The sequence below is a fragment of the Anolis sagrei genome, chromosome 3 (assembly GCF_037176765.1).
Source record: "Anolis sagrei isolate rAnoSag1 chromosome 3, rAnoSag1.mat, whole genome shotgun sequence".
NCBI classification, from domain to species: Eukaryota; Metazoa; Chordata; class Lepidosauria; order Squamata; family Dactyloidae; genus Anolis; species Anolis sagrei.
This window is the reverse complement of record NC_090023.1, coordinates 87,318,016-87,343,719: the sequence shown is the minus strand read 5'-3', so window position 1 is coordinate 87,343,719 and position 25,704 is coordinate 87,318,016. Positions and strand designations below refer to the sequence as shown.

General features: G+C 40.1%; 1 long non-coding RNA gene across 1 annotated transcript in view; it reads right to left on the bottom strand.

Annotated features, from left to right (window-relative positions):
• The window catches only part of LOC132769994 (uncharacterized), a 241,654-nt gene that overhangs the window by 116,794 nt on the left and 99,156 nt on the right, over window positions 1-25,704 (bottom strand). The window contains exon 3 of the long non-coding RNA XR_009630969.2: window positions 2,203-2,270. This is a non-coding gene — a long non-coding RNA (uncharacterized lncRNA). The remainder of the gene's footprint in view (window positions 1-2,202; window positions 2,271-25,704) is intronic.

The window sequence follows — 25,704 nt, the reverse complement described above, 5'->3', positions numbered from 1 at the left end:
GCAGTAAAATCATGCTTTTCCTCTAAACAAACCTATTTGATCTATCTACTACTGAAAACAGCACATACTCAAAAGATTATATGTCTCGCATTGCAGTAAATACCTTCTAAATGGATATGTCTTCTAAATGAAGACAATAGCTTACTGGCAGAAACAAATCTATAAGTGGGCCATGACTTTGATATGTAATTTGATGTGGTTGCTGCATTGAATAATAATTTCAAGTTCGATATTAGAGTTGTGTAAAGATTTAAAAATCTTTGCGTTGCAGAAACACAATCAATTTTACTATATGGATATGTGTGCCTACTTGAAAACAGGACCCACTAGGTAGAGAGTGCTGACATGTCAGAACTTCAAATACTACAGTGGCAGATACTACAGTGGAACCTCAACTTACAAGCACCTCAGTATATGTATGTTTTGACTTCTGAGCCATTGCTTGGCCCAGGTTTTGATTTAACATCCAAGTGTGCTTGTGCCATAGAGAGAGAGAGTACTCACACCATAGAGGAACACTGCTCGCACCAGGTGGTGTGTGTGTGTGTGTGTGTGTGTTAGCACCAGGTAGTGAGAGAGAGAGAGAGAGAGCACTCGCACCAGAGAAAGAAAGCAAGAGAGCGCTCAAGCCAGAGCGAGAAAGCACTTGCGCAAGAGAGAGCATGCATATGAGAGTACAGGGCTTCAAGGGAGCAGCCTCTGTACCTCATAGTCAGTGCCTCTGCCTGCGTGCCATGTGATCTTCTCCGCTTTGGGAGATTGCTACCTGCTTGCTTCTTGTCTGCTTTTGGAGATTGTTGTCTGCTTTGAAGAAGTTTGGGTTACTTCATTTTGTGTGGTTTTTATTCCTGGTATGTTTCGCTTCATGAGTGGGAGAGAGAGAGCAAGAGAGGCTGGAATTAGTACTGTACTGTACATTATGACGAAAATGATGATGTTTTTCCTTGCTATCACATTGGCCAACACACATTTTTGTTGCCTCAAATGTGCTTCCTTGCCGCAATATGTGCTTCTACCATTTTAAAATTTAGCTTTCTTTTTATTGTTCCATGTGAATGTGCATTTATACATTATTTGTTATTTATAAAGTACATTTTCGTTTAAAAAGACATGTAATAAAAAATTGGGTGGTTTTCAGGGGGCCAGAACAGATTAATAGCAGTTCAATGTATTTCAATGGAAAATTCACTTTGAGATAAGAGTATTTTGACTTATGAACTCAGTCATGGAATGAATTAAAATCTTAAGTCAGGGTAGTACTGAATTAGAAATTCTTTTTGGGTAAGCTCCCGGAGTATAGAATTTAAAACTAGGGTGGGTAGGAGAAAACATGTGCTCCTTAAGACAATTGTGTAGCTTTTCAACCCATCTCACTCCCTTTCACCAAATAGATCTCTTGGAAAATCTGTTCTTTTAAAATTATTTTTCATGTATTTTACTCCTTGGGTTTGCATTTCAACAGGATGCCACAGAGACCAAAATAAAAACTATACATGTTTTTGGGTGTGTTAAAATATTTCCTTCTTTTTGATCCCAGTGTAGCCCTCAGTGGGTCCCACAGGGTGAAAGGTGCTCCTTGAATCCTTTGTGGTTGCCCAACCCTCATTGGGAAAGATAATACTGTATAATACTTACCACAACCATAAAAACCCATGGTGGTAGATAAGACCATAGATTAAGTTTCCATGAAGTGCCTATAGTGCTATATCAGTGGTTCTCCCCAGGTGGTTTAGCCTACAACTCCCAGAAATCCCAGCCAGTTTACCAGCTGTTAGGATTTCCGAGAGTTGAAGACCAAAACATCTGGAGACCCACAGGTTGAGAACCACTATGCTATACTGATAGCAGGGGTAATTTCTCAATAGGATGAACACTGTTGTAATCCCTCTCTCCTACCCACTATACCTCATCCTCTCATACATTTATTTCACAGTCATTCAGTTCTCAAAGTTTCATCAATACCGCCACTGATTTGTTTTTTACATGTTAAATAAAACTGTGCAAGCATCTTCCCTGATGCCTTGTTAACTTTGGATCCCCCCAAAACAAACAACAAAACACAACCTTTTATCCAGAACCCTTCATTTTCTATTGCCTTTTAGCAGGGTATTATGTCAGTTACTATCCTGTTGTCATCTACATTTGTAGAGAAAAATGCAGCTTTTAAAAATTCTTAAACTGGTCATGATGAAAAGTGCCTACCTTCAACCAGTTTGGAAAAGTCAATCAGTTAGAGAGGCAGGAAGCAGGACCCACGTTTTCGTGTTTAGCTGCAGAGGGCATAGAAAAAAGCCACTATAAACAAAGGAATTGTCAGAACTGACAGTAGGACACAAAAAGAACCCAAAAAGGGAAAACATCCAAATGTAGGAAATGGGAGGAAGTTGATAGAAGGTGGCAAGGAAGCAAGAAACAAAAAAAATATGTTGAGAGTTTTTTTTAAAGTAAACCCATTTCATTGTTTTTTCTTGTTTTTTTCATTTACAACTGTTGTGTTCAAACATTACTTTTGAGACATTAATTTAAAACAAACACACTCACACAATTTGCAACATACTGTTTTCACATATTTATATCCCAACCAGTTAAAGGCTGTAATCTGTTTAAATAGAAAATCTTTGCATGCCAGTGGAATGAAAGCAGAGAAGGAGCCAATCAGGCCTCCCTTGAAAGGTAATTTTGTAGCCTAGGAGCAGTTACCATCCTTCCCAGATGGCCCTGGGAAAGAATATATAGCCTTTTATATAAGAAGCTCTTTATTGAAGTTGGGGACAGCTCTTCAAACCTCTTACATAATTGGCATTTGTTCAAAAAAATTAGAGAAAAACAACTACATAGAAAATAAACATCTTCTTGCCTCCCCCCTCCCCCCCCCCCCCCCCCCATATTATAACCACAACATGAGGACTATGTAGTGTAAATGGACAGACTGGTGTGGGTTGGAGTTCCTGATGGAAACAGATTGAGAGCAGCAGAGGTTCACTGGATACATATGTCTGTCTCTTCAAAACAACAGGCTTCAGGAAAATAAAGCAAGAGATAGCAACTAGAAACATGTACCAAGCGCCAGAATTAATGTCATTTTATCTCTTTTTTCTGGGGAAATGGGCTAGCAAATATATGTAGGAAATGGTAATTAATTAATTAATATTTTTCATGCCCTACTACAGAAATGTCTGTAAAGCTGTTTGAAAAGCCTTTTGTTTTCAACTCCTTGCTGCTGACAAATATCTGCGACACAATATGCCATGCCAAGATGCTTCAGGGAGCTGTCTTATAAGCAACATTATTCTCTCTGCTTTAAGAAATGTTTTGCTCAACACAATCCTTTGTAGATTTAACAGTGCAATGCACTGGCAGTGTGGACAGGATACAGTCAATTTCCTTTCCACCTTCATATGGTAATAGGGAAGCAATACGCTCTAACATTTCACAGATGAAAATCAGCAGCTTTTGGGCAACACAACAAACTGTTAGTGATGAAAAACACTCAAGTAAGGATAGGCTGCAGCAGATTACTTTTGACTGACTTTACTGGAAAGGTACAAGTTCATCCTGCTGAGTTGAAAACAATTTATGTTTGCACTTTGAATGTTTTGAATATACTTCTACTTTTGCCTTTTATGTATACCTTGGAAATACTTTGCTATTTTGTACTCTGGAATATATTATTAAACTAGCTTTTTCTATAAAACCCTCTTTTATTTAATAAACTTTAAGTTGATTGATTCCTGTTGGCTGAGCTATATTTAGACTAAGTAGCCCTTCATTTTGGGTGAAAAGGTGTTGCATAGGTGGCTGGGCTGCAACAGTGGCTGTCTCCAGCTGTGACTCCTTAGACCAGTTCCACTAGAATACCTCTTTATAACTGAGGAATTAGATTTTCCACATGTTTCCAAAAACGACCCAAGTGTTAACTGCTATTAAACAACTACTTTTCCAGTAGAGCTTGCCACTGGGTCACACTTGCTATTTCGTTATTTTTAGACCCCCTCATTACACCTGGCAATCTTTGCGGTTAAAGCACTGCCATCTGGACTTGTTAATGATATGCTGATGGAAGTGTAATCACTGGATAACTTTGCTCAGCGTTTCCCCGGGGCATAGAAATTGTGATACACATTTAATTTATGTTATATTGCACTCCTCGCTGCTTACGCTTATAGTACAAGTACCATAATCACCACATTTTGGCACTTTGTTCCAGTACATAGCCAAATGCATCTACTATACATCAATAGCAAACACAGAGCTTCAGCAAAATACTCCTGCACATAAAAAAGCCATTCAAACATGGAAAAAAACTTCTGTATTTATTTTTCTTAGTGTTTAATAAAATTTGTATACCTGAAAGCATTCTTGTTTATGATTCATTTCTGCAAAAAATGCCAATTGTGTCTTTTTAACCTATGGAAGGTAAATTTTTGTTGAACTGTCTGAATTGCCTTTGTGATAGCAGAGAATGAATTTTCTATTGTGCTTTGAGGCACAGCAATTTATATAGGAGGACAGGGAGCTCCACTTTTCAGCAAGGAATTGTTTTGCTTAGGCAATTGAAATACTGAGAAGTAATTTAAGTAGCTTGCTGTTTACTTGCTGAAACATTTTAACGGTAACAATCAAGATCATGTTCCTCTTCACCACAGATGGATTTCCTTTCCTTCTGAGGACAATTATCTGGGAGTCAAAGGAGACTTGGGAAAATAAGTCTGTAGTTAATGAAAAGAGAATTCTTGAAGATTATAATGAACTTGACATGCATACAGTAAACCAGCCAATTTCTTTGCCTTTCATTTGCTGGTTATGAGAGTCAAGACCAAAAATGTACTTCCTTCCTGCCATCTGGAGAAAACAAAGGACCATCAAGATTTGTTCTGAGATTATAGCGGTGACAAATAAATCACTGATTATCAAAACAACAGACCACAAGTTTCTTCTTCTCACTGTCTTTCAAAAAAAACTGTTGATTTTTATGAGTGGGTAAGTTACAATTGGAGCCCCCGGTGGTGCAGCGGGTTAAACCACTGAGCTGTTGAACTTGTTGACCAAAAGATCAGCAGTTCGAATGTGGGGAGTGGAGTGAGCTCCCACTGCAAGCCCCAGCTTCTGCCAACCTAGCAGTTCGAAAACATACAAATGTGAGCAGATCAATAAGTACTGCTCTGGCAGGAAGGCAATGGCGCTCCATGAAATAATACCGCCCACATGTCCTTGGAAGCATCTTCGGACAACACTGGCTCTTCAGCTTAAAAATGAAGATGAGCACCATCCCCCAGAGTCAGACATGACTAGACCTAATGTCAAGGGGAAAACGTTACCTGTTTAAACTTACAGTTCAGTACATCAACTCATTTGCAACCTCCTCTATGACTTCACATTTTTTGCAATAAATTCTGAAATGGAGAACCAGTGACCTTCCCTATGTTCATTGTAATGCAATTGCCTTCATAGACAACCCCTGAAAATACTGTCTGAGGATGGGGGTGGGGCGGTGTCATAGGCCAGAGAAGTTTTGAGTCACTATAACAGTGTAACTTGGTATTCCGTTTAGGCAAGGGGTTCACAAAATCCATAAAGAATCCTTGGTATTTTTAAGCTGTATGGACTATGGAGGCATAGTTTTAAATCACATATTAATTTTAGAAGCCAATGATATGATGCTGGTGCTGGTGCTGTTATGCCTTTTGAAGTTGTTTCTGACTTATGGAGGCCTGAAGACAAACCTATCAGAGGGTTCTATCTGCAAGATTTGTTCCAAAGAGGTTTTGTACAATCACAGAGACAGCAGTTATTGGGGTCTCACTTGTCCCATTCCAATGCTACCAAAGTCATCTGAAACAACAAACTCCTTCATAGTATTTTTCATTCTAGTGCCATCCATGTAAAACAGCAAGATAACATGTCAATGCAGCTTCCCAAGTGAAGATATCTAACTAATGTTGTTCTTCAACCCATCCAATCAATATCAGTATTGACTTCAGAATTTAATGGCTATTACCTTCACAAGGATTTCACAAAAATTGGAACCCTTCAGCCATACCTGTCAAGAATTCAAGATATAACAAGTCTGCCACTAGAGAAGCATTATAATGAAAGTCAACTTGTCACTAGATATTGTCACTAGATATTGTTTGCTGTTCCATTTGGTCGATCATAGACAGAACTGTGAAGACATAAGAGCAGTGTGGGAGCTGCTGCTGAGAAGAACATAAATTATTTAGTACTAAGAAAGTTAAGAAAACACATAACCATGTAGATGTCACCATTCAGGTGAGAGTGCATCACCCAAAAAAGATTTTTTAAAACATGGGAAAGAAGATGTAGAGTGATGGCTGTTCATGACCAAGAATGTGTACTGGCATAACTATCCCAGAGGCAAGGGTAGGGGGGGGGGGGGAGTAATGGCAAAAGAAAATCAGGGTCTATGGAGATGGAAACAATAGCAGGGATGGCTGGAAAAACCAAGCACCATAAGAAAAGCTTAACTTGCAGGTTCCTAAGCTGCTTCTGGTAAGAGGTGGCTTTTGCTGTGCTTCTCCAATGCCACCATCGCAAATTGCTCAAAAAAGGAATTATGCCAACACAACTGAGACTTCTGGCAGTGTAAGTCACCAACAGGATTCTGACTTACAGCTTCTCAAACAGGAGGTGAAAACTATGCAACTGAACACAAGTTACTCTCAGACAAACCTCTTTGATGTTTAAAAATGAATGAAAGAAAGAAAATCCAGCAGGTTCTACAGAATTCAGTAAGAAGTATGATTGCATACGGTTACCGATGATCCTCTATGTTAAACAACGAAGAAAGGTGACAATTTTGAGGATGGCCATGTTAACATGTATGGAAGTACTTCATGGGGTGCTTCTCCAGTGGCTTCTTCACATCCCTTTCTCATAGATATGAAATCATATGGTCACTAATTTCCTGTTCAAAGAGAATGTCTTCCCATGCTATCATCTCTAGTCAATGTAGCATTGTAGTCACCGGAAGTCACTTACCATGATGTCTGGTGGATTCTGGGAATTTTAGTCCCTCAAGAACCTGTTTAAGCTCTCCTCAGAAGTTTTGCAACCTAAACACCATGAGAATGAGGCCTCATTTAGTAAATTGGTTCAAGAACAGGGTGCATTAGCAAGGCTTAGTGCTCAACATTTTACTATCAAAAGTCAGTTTCCATGCATGCAGATATGCAGAAAGTCATGCTCTGGGCAGGACAGTAGCCAGAAAAAAATCGGGGGGTGGGGGGGGGGGGTGTTGAAATTTTTGAAATTCATGAGAAGTCGTTCCATAACACAAAGTAATTTAAATAGTATGATACATTCTATATTTTATATAGATTTAATTAAATCACTTTTCTCATCTCCTTCATGGGGGGCTTCAAATCCCTCCCATGCTGTAGGCTTTGCCTGCCAGTTGTGGGTGGGCTTCCACTACATCAGCTATTGCTACAAGTAATGACTGTGAATAAATTGTCAAAATTTGCTTGAGAGAGTGCTTAGAGTTCTGTAGGGACTTGTTTAATTTTTGCTTCTATAGACTTAGCAGGGGGAATTGGTTAACCAGTTAAAATTCATGAGTAAACCAGGTTTTTTTTAACCTGAAAAATGGGGGGGGGGGATTGAACCCCTAACCCCTTGGCTACAGCCCTGCCTGGAGGTGCACCAGTAGATTCTGAAAATGCTCTTTTTAGGGGATGAAGTCAGATAGCCTTGTGGCTTAGGAAAATAAAAAGCAAAGCTCCAAACAGGGAAACAATGCAGAATTCACAGTACATGCTTTTTTGTTCTAACATACATGTGTGTTGCTAAAGTCATGTTTCTGTAATGGAGTTCGTTGACATCTTGCATCCAATTAATTAGGCTCAGGAAACAATACATTTCAGCCAATGCTTCTAAAATTACCACTCTGTGCTCAGAGGGAACCATTCTCAGTTTACAAAGAGACTAACAAAATCCTTGCAATTATAAAGTTGAGGTAGGATGACAGTATGGTGGCAGCAAACCTACAGATTGCATATGCAGCATAATTCCATTTGTCAGGGCAGAGGGGTTAATTGAAGCAACAATGAATTGCATTGCTGCCTGATGCAGAAAGCAAATGTATACTTGTTTAAGGATTTCATCTTGGCTTAGAAGCTGAAGCACTGGGATTTCTCGATTTAAATAGTATATGGATTGACAGAAATCCGCCACCCTCAGGTTCTTGATTGCTTTTTAAACAAAGAAGTTTTTAATTAGACTTCTTGTTAAGGCTGGCTATTTTTGCATTGTTGATATAAACCTCTACATACTGTTTATCCTCTGCAGATCTGTGTGGCTAGAGGCGAAAGTGTTGCCTGCAGTAGAAAGGGTCTCACTAATCTTACACTGCAGTTTCCTCTTTTGCATAACTTGTGTTTCTTCTTCAAGGAATATTCGGACAGCTATATTGGTAGCTTGAAGGTAAGAGTATAATTATTTAATCTACGTTATCCCATTCACCTATGTGCACAGAAAAGACATATATCAATTCAGAATCAGTGTATATTATTTCTGTTAATGATACTCTAAGGAAGCAGTGGGTGTTAGTTTTTCATTGTGTACCGGCAAACAGGCAAGCATTTTCCTCATTGGTGACTAGTGGCTACTATTAGAAACAGAAATGTTCACAAAAGTTTTAAGCCAGTGGTTCTCAACCTTCCTAATGCTGGGACCCCTTAATATAGTTCCTCAACCCCCAACCATAAAATTATTTTTGTTACTACTTCAGAACTGTAAATTTGCTACTGTTATGAACTGTAATGTAAATACCTGATTTGCAGGATACATTTTCATCCATTGGACCAAATTTGGCACAAATACCTGATATGCCCAAATTTGAATACTGGTGGGGTTTGGCGGGGGGGGGGGTGATTTTGTCATTTGGGAGTTGTAGTTGCTGGGATTTATAGTTAACCTACAATCAGAGAGCATTCCGAACTCCACCAATGATGGAATTGAACCAAATTTGGCACACAGAACTCCCATGACCAAGAGAAAATTCTGCAAGGGTCTGGTGGCCTTTGACCTTGAGTTTTGGAGTAGTTCACCTATATCTAAAGAGCACTGTGGACTCAAACAATGATGGATCTGGACCAAACCTGGCACAAATACTCAATATGCCCAAATGCGAACACTGGTGGAGTTTGAGGGAAATAGACCTTGATATCTGGGTGATGTAGAAGCTGGGATTTGTAATGCACCTACAATCAAAGAGCACTCTGAACCTAGCCCACAATGGATTTGCACCAAACATGGCACACTACTGTACCTACAAGGCCAACATTGAATACTGGTGCGGTTGGGGGTGCTGTTTTTGAATTCTGGAACTTGTAGTTCACCAATACCAAAAAGGAAGAGAATGACAGGCAGAGAGATCTTCAGTCTTCTCTGCCAAAAGGCTTCCTAAGACCATAAAAAATACGTTTTTTGATGGTATTTGGTAACCATTCTGACACCCCCCCCTTCGTCGTTCCCCCCAGGGCCCCCGACCCCCAGGTTGAAAAATACTGTTTCAAGCAGTTGATGACAATTTCTCCACTCCCACTATCTATCCTTCCAAAAACCACGAGGAGGTGAGGACAGCTAAGTTTGTTGTTTTCTCTTCAATAATATAAAGCACAATGATTTTCAATATTAATCTCTAGTACAAGTTGACAATTAATCTTTTTATATCATCCTTTTCTCCAAAAATAAAAAGACAGCCAAAGTAGCTAACAATGGTAATATTCTGATTTAAACTAAGTGTAATTAAGCCATAAAGCACGCCAATAAAAAAACCACTTGCTTTCATCTTTTATATAGATTAAATGTTAAAAGCCTATCTGATCCTGTCTGCTAGGGTGTTAGCTATCCTTCCCAATACTTCACATAGTCCTTTGAAAATGTGAGCAAGGGATATAATTTGCATCTTTCCAGATCCTGTTCTGTCCCACTGTATAAATATGTTTTATAATCTAAAGTTTTAATAATGTAGTTTAAGTTACATTACATGGTAGTGTAGATCCAGCATAACATGGCTACTTCTTTGAAAATTCCTGAGATAGGTAGGTAGCCTTCTTATTATGCAATAAGATTAAAATCTAGTGAAAATGTATCTATAGTATAACACATCATTTGGGGGGGGGTGTAGTTCAACAGGACAAATCTGTATGCTGTTATTTCAGTGCATCCCTTGCTAAAACTCTGGAGTCTAGTGGGCAGCCAAGAGGAGAATGAAATATCACTTTACTGAGTTTATGATGGCCTGCTGTAAGGTTAGCTTCATGAATACAATCAGAATGAGAAAAGAACAACTTTTTACAACTGTCTACATGTTAAAGATAAGCAAAACCTAGGTCAACAGAAGAGTCCTCGCCATTATATAAATGTTGATAAGGTGTCACTTATTATACAAAGATAATGGTAAGAAAAAAACAGATAAACTTACAGGTATATGTTTAATGCAGGGAATTGAAAAGAGTACCAAAACTATAAGAAAGAAATATTGGAGGCCTTCCAGTACAAATTGCAGGAAAGTCATTTCTCACTGTTTTAATCTGATGGCAGTCCTATTTATTCTTCATGCAAGTGTCACACTCAAATTAATGTAATGCTCTGTATAAATTGTTTTAATTCAGAATATCTTCCATGCATCAAAACGCCACAGAATAAGCAGCATAAGTCAGACGACAGTGTAAAGCCTGGAACAGATCAGTCCTAGGTCTGGTCATTAATTTGTTGGTGCTGTTCATTAGAATTTGGGAGATTGATTCATTGCTATTAACATTGTTGAAATACACTAATTTGTGGAATTGCGTTGGCTGAGCCATTATTTTTGTTGTTAGTTTTCAAAACAAATCGTGGGATATAGAAGCATAGAAGCACAGAATTATAGAGTTGGAAGAGACCACAAGAACCATCCAGTCCAACTCCATGTCATGAAGGAACACACAATCAAAACATTCCAAGCAGATGGATATGTTGCCTCTGCTTAAAAAACTCAAGAGAAGGGCATTATGTCACCCTCCAAGGCTGCATATTCCACTCTCGAATAGCGATTACCATCAGATAATTTCCCTAATTTTAAGTGGAATCTTTTCTTCTACTGATAAAGAGAAAGGCATGAGAATTATTACATTTGGACCCTATGAACAAATTTTGTAATTGACTCCTTCAAAACTGTCTCAAAGCATAGAACTCCCTTTTCAATTAGATTTTGACACTGGTTTGACTCTTTCTTCTCTCCTTATCATCCCCACACTTTTCTGCCAACATTTAATCCTTGATCCACCAATCCCTCCTCAGCTAACTCCTTGCTTCTGAAGCTGAATGCCATGTAATGTATTTTGAGTCTGTATTGTATGGCCAGTGTACACACATATGATGCAGTTCAATGCAGCTTGATGCATACAATGCAGATTCAAACTGCATCAGATGGAAGTGTAGATCCAACCTTAGAAACTGATTCTGAAGGTTGTGAAACTCTTGGGAAGAGTATGAGATTTCGCAAAGAGGATTACTGCAAATTGGGGAGAATCACATGGCCCAATTTTGGCTGAATACACTTTCCACTAAGATAAAGCTACTATTAGGCATATCCTAATGAAATGCCCTGCATAGATCTGGCAATTGTAATTCAATTTTCAGAGGCTAAACATACTAAAACAACAATATAGGCATTCATTGGATGCTATGGAACCAAGGGTTACTCCTGGAGATCTTAAAATACAGTTGAACTTATAGAGAGAATTACAATCCTTCAGATAACTTGAAATCAAGCCATATAGGATGTTATATATCATAATCAATGCTTTGAATTGTGCTTAGAAATGGGCTGGTAACCAGTGAGAGTATTACAACAAGAAAGGTGAGTGTCCTTGTAACTGGCCCATTCAGTAGTTTGAACACAATATTTTGAACACACTGAAGTTAAGGAATGTATTATTTATTTATTTATTTACTTTATTTGTATACCGTACTATCTCAGCCCTTAGGCGACTCAGTGCGGTTTACAACAGGTCAATATACAAAGTGCATAGCATTAGTATTAACATTTAAACAGTCACTAAAGCAGTTAAAACAATACAACAATACATCAGTAAATCAACATAACATCAATACATCCAAATAACTAATCCATCACGTCTCATCAGTAAAGTCATATTCCGATCTCCTCGTCCATTATTCCAGTTCCAAACCCAGTCAATTGATTGCACTGCTTAATTGAACGCCTGTTTGAAGAGCCAGGTCTTCACTCTTCTCCTGAACACCGGTAGGGAGGGAGCCGATTTAATGTCTGCGGGGAGGGCGTTCCACAGCCGAGGGGCCACCACTGAGAAGGACCTGTCTCTCGTCCCTGCCAGCCGTGCTTGTGAGGCTGGCGGGATCGAGAGCAGGGCCTCCCCGGACGATCTTAATGTCCTAACTGGTTCATAAGGGGTGATGCGTTCGGACAGATAGGTCGGGCCAGAACCGTTTAGGGCTTTAAAGGCTAAAGCCAGCACTTTGAATTGTGCCCGGTAGCAAATTGGCAGCCAGTGGAGCTGGCGCAGCAGAGGAGTGGTGTGCTCCCTGAGTGCCGCTCCTGTTAACAACCTGGCTGCCGATCGTTGGACCATTTGTAGCTTCCGAGCCGTCTTCAAAGGCAACCCCACGTAGAGAGCATTGCAGTAATCTATACGGGATGTAACCAGTGCGTGGACTACCGTGGCCAAGTCAGGCTTCCCAAGGTACGGGCGCAACTGGCGCACAAGTTTTAATTGTGCAAATACTCCCCTGGTCACCACCGAAACCTGGGGTTCCAGGCTCAGCGATGAGTCCAGGATCACACCCAAGCTGCGAACCTGCGTCTTCAGGGGGAGTGTAACCCCGTCCAACACCGGCTGTAACCCTATACCCTGTTCGGCCTTGCGACTGACCAGGAGTACCTCTGTCTTGCCTGGATTCAGTTTCAATTTGTTCGCCCTCATCCAGACCGTTACAGCAGTCAAGCACCGGTTCAGGACTTCGACAGCCTCCTTAGTAGCAGGTGGGAAGGAGTGACAGAGTTGGGCATCATCTGCGTACAGATGACACCGTACCCCGAAACTCCGGATGATCTCACCCAACGGCTTCATGTAGATGTTAAACAACATGGGAGACAAGATCGAACCCTGAGGAACCCCACAAGATAATGGTTGTGAGGTGGAACAGGTGTCTCCCAATAACACCTTCTGAGATCGACCCGCGAGGAAGGACCGGAGCCACTGCAGGACAGTTCCTCCAAGGCCCATTCCCGCGAGGCGTCCCAGAAGGATACCGTGGTCGACGGTATCGAAGGCCGCTGAGAGGTCCAGCAGAACCAACAGAGACACACTCCCCCTGTCGAGCTCCCGGCGTAGATCATCCACTAAGGCGACCAAGACTGTCTCGGTACCATGTCCCGGTCTGAAGCCAGACTGCGCCGGATCCAGATAATCCGTGTCATCCAAGAAAACATGGAGTTGTGAAGCCACCACACATTCCAGGGCTTTTCCCAAAAAGGGGAGATTGGAAACAGGCCAAAAGTTGTCGAATTGAGTGGGGTCCAGTGATGGTTTTTTTCAACAGCGGTTTTATTATAGCTTGTTTTAAGCTCGCTGGAATGTTGCCTTCCCGAAGGGAGGCATTAACCACCACCGTTACCCACTCGGCCAATCCCCCTCTGGCTTGCTTCAAAAGCCAGGATGGACTTTTCAATATGTATTTTCAATATGTTGAGTATATTATCCTATGGAGGGCTGGACAGTAACAATTCCAGTCCTCCATATCCACAGATTCTGCATCCACTGATTCTGTCATCACAACTTGAAAATACAGCCGAATCTTGACTTATAAGTTGTGAGTTTGAATTATGAACCATCATTCATCTGATTTTTTGATTTGGCATGCAAGCCAGATCCAAGTTATGAATCCCTTACAAGATGGCTGCCACACTGGGAGGCTGAGTTGGAGAGAGAACAATCAGAGTATTGACTGTTCTATCAACCTGCTGAGGGACTCTGATGTTGCTTGTGCCTGGAGCAGGCCCTTCAAGGCCAGTAAGGGAGCTTGAGGGGAGCCTCTGTGGCAATGAGAAGAGCCGGAGATGGCCCCAAATGCAGGCCAAGCTTGGAGGGAGGGAGTAAGTGAGGGATGGATGGAGGGGCCTTGGAATGGGTGACTGGGGTGTTCCTTTTTCTCCGTCTCTGAACTTTGTGGGGCCTTGGCAAATTGGTTTAATTTGTTCTGTGACCGAGCTCTGGTGTGGATTAATAGCATTTCAGTGTATTTCAATGTTGACATTTGCTTTGACATACAAGCAAATTGAGTCACAGAATGAATTAAACTCATATGTCGAGATATTCCAAAAATTAAAAAACCTTGATCTTGCAATTATATATAAAGAAAACCATTTCATTATGCCATTGCACATAATGAGATTTGAGTATACAATCCATGGATTTTAATATCCCCTGGGAATCCTGGGACCTAACCCAAGTGGATACCAAGGGCTCACTATATCATGATTGGATCAGACATCTCCAGGAAGACCAGTGTGGAATTGGCTTTGAGTGTCATTTTAAAGCCCCACAATGAAATATCTGCAGCCTACAGTAAATATCTCTGTTTCCACAGTAAGTAAATTCGATATGGACTCACCCTTGATCTTTCTAAAAGAAAAAGTAGGAAAGAAACATTTTTTTTAATCTGCCAGAGTCCATTATAGAAAGCAGCACTGTTCATATGGGGCACGGCTTCTGCTCCTTGCATTTTCTCATTCATCAGCCTAAAAAGAAACCTAAACAACACCATCACGTGAGTGAATATTACAAGGAAGGAGTTAATACACCTATTAATGTTCACAAGTTTTGATAGTAACTTCATGTTTTTCTCAATGTAAAATCAGAGAGGGAAATCATAGTCATAAATGAGCATTATGGATTAAGCGTTTGCCACTATACTATATAATATATAATATAATATATGCTTCATTGCTCTGTCAGACAAGTCTCTTTCCATATTAGAATGAGAATCACTCTTCTCAATAGAAACTCCTTGTATTTAGAAGTGCAGATCACCTATATGTTAAAACATGTGCATTCTCTCAAATTTATCCTAAAGCTTCCACTGATGTCATTAGTAAAGGGTTGCTACGGTATTCATATCAGAAGGTGGCAGCATGATGCGCTTACTGAACAAAACAGATAGAAAACATTGGCATATAGGCTTATACAACACTAAAAGTCCTATAGAATTCTTGAGGAAAAAGCCATTCTATAGGGTAAAAATATTCAGTGTATATGCCACTATCTAACCCTCTGAATCTTTCTTTAAAAGTTTTTTATATATACACAGGCAGCCACCAAGTTACAAACAAAATAGGTCCTGTGAGTTTGTTTGTATTCACATTATCCATATTTTTTGCAAGAAGCAAAGTACTCAAATATTACAATAACAGTATTTTAAAGGAACTTGGATTGTTTTTTTTAAATAAAGCAGATCAGAGAAGCATACCTGCAAGAGACAGGCTTTTTGGAAATATCACAGAAAATCTGAATAGTGCCAGAAACTCAAAGGATGAGTTCAGAAATATACTAGCTGTCAAGTGGCATCTGCCAGTGCAAAAGAGAAGTGTAACATGAAAAGAAACTGTAGAAGGAAATGTGCAAAATCTGTGAGGTATTCTGGTCTGTTTTCTCAAAACTCTTCAGATGTTATGCCTGTGTTGGGGAAGAAATGGAGAACTGAGATATTTGCCCTGTTATTTTGGCTAAATGAATATACAGGCAGCTGAAATTAGACTTTTGCATGGATTTTTTTTTTTGGCCATTTGCCTTTGGCTTCTTTGACTTCTTCTGACACTCGTAATGGCAAGGACTCCGCCACCATGGCTTTTTTGACCAAGCCGGACCACGTGGCTGCCACTCACAGCTACCTTCTGCTCTATTTGGGATCGCACAGCGTGCAGAGGCTGCAGCATGCTTGCATGGGGTTTTCCTGTGCACCTTGCCTGTTTCGCCAATCAAAACAGAAGCAAGCAATAATGTATCTTATGCAACCTTGTCTATTTAATAGGGCAGTGCCTCCATTACTCAGTTGCATCCTGGCTCTGGAGAAAGGTGCTTCAGTCTAATTGCCTTGCTGCTCGCTCTCAGCTTTAGTTTTTGGCTTGGTTTGGCCTTTCTCTAGCACTGAATCTTTTTGATTTTCCTTTATTTTCTTGATTCTTTATTTAGTAGGACTGGGAGTTGGAAAGTGTGGGTGGGTGTGCGAAATTTGGGGACTTGTGCGTGAGTGTGCTTTTCTTTTAGGGTGGCTCTGAGCTTTCAGCCACCCTTTAGCCTTTACAAAAGCCTTTAGCTTCTTCTCTTATTTCTCATCCCTCCTCTCTTTCAGAAAGTACTTTTAAAAGATTATTGTTATTAATAATTACTGGAGTTCCAGAAAAACGCAAAGCCTCATTCTCAAAACAACTACCTGCCTGCCTACCTGTTTTAATCCGTTATAACTGTGATATTGTGTGGTAAATTTGTTTATTGTATATTGCATTGTATGTTGTAATTGTTAGGTATCGAATTGTGCCTTTTGTTAGCCGCCCTGAGTCCCCCCTAGGGGGTTGAGAAGGGTGGGGTAGAAGCACCCCAAATAAAATAAATAAAATAATAAATAATACCTACCTACCTAAACTTACCACCAATACCAAATAATTTCTTTCCTTTGCAATCTCATCTCATGTTCTCTCTGTTTATATTTCTCTCTATGCTCTCTGCCTTCTTAATCTCATTTAACAATAATAATTTGGCTGTTGCTGTCTAATAATAATAATAATAATAATAATAATAATAATAATAATAATAAGGCTTCTGTGGAATCTTTACCAAGTCAACAGAACCCATTATTTCTGTCTAACTCTAAACTTCATCAGCACATAAAATATGATGATGATGATTATTATTATTATTATTTGTATTAGTATTCCTAAGAATTGTACCAGTAAAACACCACCAACCCAAGTTCTACCAGCCTTCCTCTAACAATAGTAAGAATCCTATCTTTTGCAGCCTCTCTGCCTTCTTAAATGTTTTTTTTCCAGTGGATTATACAGGAGTGTTTTTCTAATAAGGGGACATGTTACTTGTTTGCTTGTGGATGATGGGCTGCTGGCCTCTTCCAGACATGCAAAAGCTGTGTGATGTGGAAGTGCATCTTTGACATTTGATAGGAAGAAATTATGTCCTGCTCCTATTTCTGGAGAAGTTACATGGCAATGTCAGAGCAGGATACCTTTTTGGGAATTTTTAAAGATATTTTATTTCTATCTCATGGAAATAAATGGTTTTAACCTGGAGCACTGTCTCTTGTATCATATGGGATTTGGGGCAGAACAATTTTATCCTGTGGAAAGAAGTGGTTTTAAACTGCTGTTAGTTTCCTTTAATGTAAGTGGCTTTGGGCAGGGCAAGGGATCTCTTGGCTTTCAGATTTTGTTGTTTCTCCTGATTTTTAAAAAAGTAATACTGATTGTGTGATGAATGTAAGATTAATATATTGCCAGCTCTTAGGTTTCCATGCGTGAGTGTGATGGGGAGGCAGAACTCAAAAAAGGACTGCTGACGATATAAGAGGGGATGGTCACCTACGTTTTCCCATCTCAATGTGGTGAGGTCGTAGGTCTGCTGAGATTTGTATTCCAACAGTTATCTGGAGGGCTAAACCTTCCCCACTACAAATTAATCTTCAGCTCAATTGTTAGTACTCCTTGAACTGCAAACTGCTAAACAGTTAAGATATGTAACTCTTGAGGAAGATAAATGGAAGGCTGAACCTAGTTGGGATGGCAAAAATATGGTATTAATGAGATGGAGAGACAATGGAAGACAAGGCCGTCCAGGTTTCCATTCATAATAGCAGAAGAGAAAGATTTAGGGTTCATTTACACTACAAAAATAGAGGTTAACACCCCTTTAAGCTTCCATGGCTCAATGCCTTTAAATCCTGGGATATATAGTTTGGTGAGACACAAGTACTATTTGGTGTCAGGATCCAATTTTCAGGCCCTGGATTATGGCGCCAGAAATCAGGGCCACTGACATTAAACACTGATAAGGCACCTGCAACATCTGACCCTGAAAGGAAACAGCTAATGGATTTGGCGGGTGGATTTCGCGGGGTTTTCTCTTGGTGGGAATTGTATCTTTGAATGTGGGAGAGGGTATAAGGGAGTGCTAACCGCCGCCTGGCACTCTCGGCTTTTTGTGTGTCAATGATTCCTGTAGTAAAGTTTCCAGTGATACCAGAAGATACTCCTGTGTCTTCATTTGGGAGCAGCTGCAGTGAGCTGACAATTTGGCAGCGGCTGAAGTCTTTTCAAAATGACAACTCCCATGATTCCATAGCATTCATCCATGGCAGTTAAAGCGGTCTCAATCTACATCAATTCTATAGTGTAGATGAACCCTTACAAAGTAAGAACTGATCTAATGAGAACTAGAAATTCTTCTGAGGAACAGCCAGTCTAGGCATGATAATAACCAACTGTCAGATTGCCTGCTTGGACACTAGAAAATCTATCGAAAGCTAGTGAAAGACATTCTAAAATCTTGAATCTAAATGAAAACATCAGGATGCCACAAAGTAGAGACATAGCTTTCTTAAGTTGATATATGTGAGACTTTATCTCCCAAATTGCCCACTTGAACTTTTAATTTACTATAAAGAGAAAAAGGAAGTGATTTGTTAAAAGTAGCACTGTTATGCATTACTCTCCTCCTGCAAAAGAACTGTTAGGGACCAGATTGGAGCACTTTAACAACAAAAGGGAGGGGGTAGATCAAGTTTTCCTTTGCCGCATCTAAAATGGATTCCCAGAAATTCTTGTTGCAACAGCTGTCTTTCTCTTCACACTCCTCTAGCTTCTCGATTGGTAGCTGCAGGGGAAAAGGGAATGGTACTCTTTCAAAAAAATGGATTTTGCCTGCAATTTCTGGCTGCGGGTCCTGATCCCAAGGGTGGGATTGTTATTGTTCTGTTTCTAATCCACCCCATTTAACTCCATAAAACTGAATGGTGTTCCAGTAAATCAGTTCTCCTTGATTAAGTATGGCATGAAATAAAAGATATTTAATCCTGCATTTATTAACTCTGGATATGAATTTGAGACTGCCAAATGCAGTTTTTCTTGAACTCTGCAACCATTTCAAGGAGGGGCATTTTCTAGCACTAAATCTTTACAATAAATGCAGTACCTAACAGACCTAATAATTGCAGGCTGTACTAATTATCTTAAGGAGCGATGCTCCAATAATATACTGAGTAGACAACAACTCTTCCAGCTTTAGGCCTGTGTTCATTAAGCCAAATTAGTATGATGAATGGATAAGGTTATTTGGTTCCATCCACAGTTGACAGAGCTTGTTTATCACAAAAATGAGGGAGAGGACCACAAGGGGGGGGGGGGATAAAGGATAACTAAGAATAATGACCAGTCATTTTCCAACACTACCTGGGATGTTATATATCACTCTATATTTCTGCGCTTGGTTACAACTGGGAAACTACCATGGTGTACCATCATGATTGACTAAGAATAATTTTGACTGCCATGATAAAAATGTCCTTTAAAATAACCAATGAGCCCCCCAGCTTTGAAGAGACCTAGAGTGATGCTGAAACATAATCATTCTGATGCTAAAAGCCTATGACTATAACTCTAATCATCCGATACTTGTTGAGTAGCTTTCTGAAAAAGTACTTGGGACATATGAAGAACACTTGAGGTACTGGTTTTATTTGTCAAGGTCCTTAATTAAGGACAAAGCCTGAAGGATGTGATCAAGGATACCACAAATAAAAAAAAACATTGGCTGCTTCTCTCTCTTACCTGTTTTACTCCTTCTCTTTTTCATACCTGCAGTCCTCAATGATCTCTATTGTCTGTCTTCCACAAAGAACTAAACTCTTAAGATGATTGACAGCTAGCAAAAGGAAAAATGTCATTTCCAAATACAAACTTGAATTTAAAGATTTATGGAAGGAAGTGAAAAAAAACCTTCATCAAACTTCAGAATAAGAACTAGTTTATAGCAGTATCAAGCAATAAAACTCTATCAGGAATATATCATTCCATTCTGCAAGTGGGAGATTGTAAGGGGTTTTTAAATAAAAAAAATCTCAATGTACAGATAGCATGCTAGAGCAAGAAATTAAAATTAACCTTCCCAATGACATGCAATTTTATGCTGCTGCACACAGGGTCACCTTCTCCCGCTTCAACCTTCCGCTTCAAGGAGACCCAAGGCACCATTTTTAAGACAGACACCACTTCCAGTATACTTCACTTTCCCTCTCAGTCCCCTTTCTCTAGAGGAAATCCAAGTCAACGTTCTAACTTCCAATAGCTGGTACAAAAAGGAACAAAAATGTTTTAAAGCTAGCAATTCTGAAAGCCTAGATTACTATGAAGGAGAAAATGCAGTGAAAGCAAAGTGTTGATATCTTACTATTGCACTATTCCTTAGGATTACGTTGTTTTTTTTAAAAAACTGTTCCAGGCTCTCGCAGAATGATTTTGTAAAAGTATTGGAGCATAGGAGACCACCCATAGGAATCCCATTCCTTCACATCCTTGAAACAATTCAACATAGCTGAAACATCATCTATGAACTGTTTTTGAAGTGTGTGGAAATGGAGGACTTGCATGTGATAAAATTGTAAGGGATACTCAATCTGCAGTTGGATTCTTTTGCTTTGCCAGTACTATTGTGGATACAGTTGATATCTATTAGGATATGTGCTTTTCATACATTTGTAGGTGCCTTCCCATTTGTAGAATTCATAGTTTCTGCCTAGACCTTCTCCCATTGTTCCAGTTTTATTTGTTTGTCTATATTTTGTGCACATTTGACCACTCATCTGTTCTTCCTTCTTTTCATATTTTAACTGCTGTTTATAGATTTTGCCAAAATCTATAAATGGTCATGTCATGTTTGTTAAATAACTCCAATGGGAGCAAGCAGTGTGGAATAAGAGAAACTGATAAGTTATTTGATCAACATTTCACAATTAATGCAATACAAATCCATTTTAATTTTCATGAGTGCATCCTATGATATTCTGAGGTTTCTGGTTTGTTGAGGTACTAATTTATTTTATTTGTTTACCTTATTTATACCCTGCCTTTCTCAACCCTGAAGGAGACTCAAGGTGGCTTTACATATAGGCAACTATTCAATGCCTTAAAACAACATACAATTCAAATTAACATTTAAATTAAAAACTCAAATTAATGCACATTCAAACATTTAAAAATACTACATTCACTATTAAAAACCATACCACCCATAAGCAGTTGCAGCAATTGCTAGATGACACAGCCGGACTAGATCCCTTCCACAGCCGGACTAGATCCTGTGCGGGGCATGGGACAGAGACTGTGCTGGTCTCCATCACGGATCACCTTCGATGCCAGCTTGACCAGGGCGGGTCAGTGCTGCTTGTGTTATTAGATCTCACAGCAGCATTTGACACAGTCGACCACAATCTTTTGACCCACCGCCTTGCTGCTGTTGGAGTCAGGGGGACAGCTTTAACTTGGCTGTCCTCCTTTCTTCACAACCGTGGACAGCGAGTGGAGAGGGGAGGCCTGGTCTCTGAGAGGTCCCATCTATCTTGTGAGGTTCCTCAGGGGGCCATTCTCTCCCCTCTGTTGTTTAACATCTATATGCGACCACTTGCTCAGCTGGTTCGAGGTTTTGGGCTGGAGTGTTACCAGTACGCTGATGACACTCAGCTTGTGCTGAAGATGGAAGGCCGACCGGACTCTGTACCCGAATGTTTCCATCAGTGCCTCGAGGCCATTACTGGATGGCTGCGTGCCAGCAGGTTGAGGGTGAATCCAGCAAAGATGGAGATCCTACGGCTGGGTCAACCAGGTAGTGGGGATATCCAGCTGCCTACCTTGGATGGCGAGGCGCTACGCCCGTCATCATTGGTAAAGAGTCTGGGAGTCCTTTTGGACCCTCTGCTGACGATGGAGGCCCAGGTCTCCACTGTTAGCAGAACCGCCTTTTTTCATCTGCGGCTGGCCCCCTATCTGTCCAGGGACAACCTAGCTACGATGATCCAGGCTACGGTCATCTCAAGACTGGACTACTGTAACGCCCTCTACATTGGCCTTCCTCTGTCGGTGATCCGGAAGCTCAAGTTGGTACAAAATGCAGCTGCTCGGCTTCTTGCAGGAATTCCGATGAGATGCCACATAACACCAATCTTACTACAGCTGCATTGGTTACCAATTGAGCACCGGATCACTTTCAAAGTGATGGTACTCACCTTTAAGGCCTTGCATGGTCTGGGGCTGATGTACCCGAGGGACCGCCTCACCCCCTACCAACCCCAGAGGTCCCTCCGTTCTGAGGACCAAGATCTATTGGAAATTCCCAGTGTCAAGACCTTGCATCTAACAGCAACCAGACGCAGAGCCTTTACAGCAGTGGCACCATCACTCTGGAATACTCTGCCACCTGAAGTCCGTGCCTTGTGGGACCTATCAGGTTTCCGCAGGGCATGTAAGACATATCTTACATTTCAACAGGCCTTTGATCTCTGACATTGTTGTTTTAAATTGTTTTTAAATTGTTTTAAATTGTTTTTAAATTATGTTAAATTTTAGCCTGTTCTTGTAAGCCGCTCTGAGCCCCAGGGGAGTGGCAGCATATAAGTTTGAATTATAAATAAATAAATAAATTGTAATCTGGGGCTGTTCCAGTAGCTGTTGCACATATTCCATACCTATTATTGCACTACAATTATTCTCTGAAGATTCAATCCCAAAGCCACATTTTCACCTTCCTTCTGAAGGCCAGGAGGGAGAAGGCTGATCTAATGTCACTGGGGAGGGGATTCCACAGCCTAGGGGCCACCACTGAGAAGGCCCTGTCCCTCGTCCCCACCAGTCACGCCTGTAAAGAAGTCAGGACCAATAGCAGGGCCTCCCTTGATGATCTTAATCTCCGAGATGGTTAATAGGGGGAGATATGTTCAGACACTAAAGCTCTCTGACTTAGAATTCTAATTAACCATTCCTAAACTGCCCATTATATTGAGTAAGAGAGGTACCCAGACAGGTTCATTGGGATATAGAGGGCTCATATTCTCAGAAGTTAATATCCCATGGGAACAGTCCTAGGACATTTGCACACTACATAGTTACAGCTTTATGGTTCTGTTTTAACTGCATGGCAACATCCTATGGAATCCTGGGTTTCGCAGTTCCAATAGTAGTATTTAGAATTATCATATAACCAGCTAGTATTGTGGCTTGAGTATTGGATTTGACTTGAAGGCAGGCAAAAGCAATATATCTAGAATCATCAGTCAGATGGCTTACCAAGTTACAAATCCCAGGGTTCCATAGGGCTCAGATATGGCAGTTAAAATGGAATCATATGAGTATAATTTTGAAGTGTGACAAGGTTACTGGACATGTTTCATTTTGAAGCTCAGATTTTGATAGCAATTGTGCCCAGGGGTGATCTATTAGGATGCATAGCCAGCCAGTGGTTAACATGCTGGTGAAAAATAGGCTAGCAATTGGACAAAGGTAATGTGCCCATCATAGAAGAGGAGATGTGAGGCCCACATTCTGCACTAGAGAACGTCCAATTGCAGAAAAAGTTGCTTGTGTAAATAGTTAATTAAGTATAACCTCTTCTGTCTTGGGTTTTTTTTTTCTCCGAGTGGGTGTGCAGTTGTAATCTCTTGGTGTTAATTTTGTCTGGAATATGTTGTTAACCACTTTGGAGAGCAGTAAAGCAAGGAGTCATCACAATCCTGCACTTTGCGACTGTAGTGGAATCTTGAAAGAAAACCTTTGCTGTATAATTAACCAAAGTATAGAAAGCAGTCCTAAAGAAATTAGGTTGCTGAAAGCTTGTGGGCACAAACCTCTGGATGTTCTCCTACACAGATGCTAATGAAATGGAGATGCATGACTACTGTGCAGCTTTTAACTAATTTCAAAGAAGTTTGTGCATAAAAATTATCTGAGAAACCTTGTGGTTACCACCTTGAAGATAACAGTTATATCTGAAATAGTTTTTAGAAAGAGAAAACCATCAGAAACATATTTAAGAAGTATTAACAACATAACAAAATGCATAACGGGTTAGACTAAAGGACCAGCTAGTTCAAAATTCTGTTGCCATCAGATGTCAGTGGGACATCATAAGCAGGACTTGGCTGGAACAGCACCCTCCTGGCCATTTTTGTTATTAACTACCATCAAGTCTATTTTGACTTATGAATGAGAAACTTTTAAGTCATGATATCATCAACAGCTCTATTAAAGTTTTGCAGACTGGGGAACATGTTTGGGTTTATCCATCTGGGCTGCAATTTTTCTTCTTTTCTTACTGCTTCCTGCCTTACCAAGAATTAATGTCCTTTCTACTGAGCAATGTATTCTCATGGAATGGCCAAAGTATGACAGTTTAGTCATCATGGCTTCTAGGGAAGGTTCAGGCTTGATTTGATCTAAGACCCATTTAATTGTCTTTTTAGCAGTCCTTAGTAGCCACAGAACTCATCTTCAGCATCATGTTTCAAATGAGTTAATTCTCTTCCTATTAGCATTCTTCACTATCCAGCTTTACAGCAAGAATTGAGAAATACAATGGCATAAACAATCCTAACTTTAGCTGTTGATGATACATCTTTACACTTCAAGATCTTGTGTTAGTGGCTATCATTGTGTTTTGTGGTGGCATATTTTGAAGCTTCTTATCTGTTCTTAAACTCCCACCCTTCACCTCAGTGACTCTGAGGAAGATAGAGAGAAGGGTATGTTTGTGTTTGTGTATGTGTATGAAGGAGGAAGTTAGATAGAAATTCCTCTCATAATAGTAGAAAAGGGTGATCCATTGAGGGGAAATGAATTTCTCTACCATATGCATAATCTTCTATTTTTCCTTTTTTCTGATCCAAAAAGCTTCAGATTTATTTGAGACAACCATTTTATTTTTCTTAAATATGCTTGTCATGTAAACTGTATTTTTTTCACAACAGCCACAACTTTTCACATGCTTACATTTTCATCAAGACATCTGTCACAAGCCCAATATCATTTTCTTGGTCACTAGCTGTCAACATACATCCCATTTTCACATGAGACATTCAGATTTATTTGCCCTGTGCGTATCACTTTATGCATGCATACATTGAACCATGTTTGCCCTGTTATTACCCATTTCCTGAGTGGCTGAGTGCCCGTCAATCCCTTCTTGTTTTAATCAACCGGAATAAATTGATGTCACCAGCTCCTGGAGCACTAGATTTTCTTGAAGCATCTTAATTAAGAACACAAAACAGAGAAAGTGCAGCCTCATATGTATGCTGTGTCTTTGGGAGCCTAATCCTCAATGCTGCAGTGCCAGCAAATACCCTTTCAGCATAATTAGTACCTTCATTTTTGAGTGCAATTCTCTGCAAGCTCACCTGGTAGTTGAGTAAAATAAAAGTAATTCATAATGAGAAAGCTAATAAATCTGCAAGAGTCTATGATCATTTTCCTGTTAAAACCACAGTTGAGACCTTGCATTACACTGGTGGATCATAATGTTGCACTAGACATATCCTTGAATACTTACTTGTTTCTCGGATGTGCCTCTGAATGGCCTTTCAGTGGCTACAGAGAGACAGGTAGAGAAA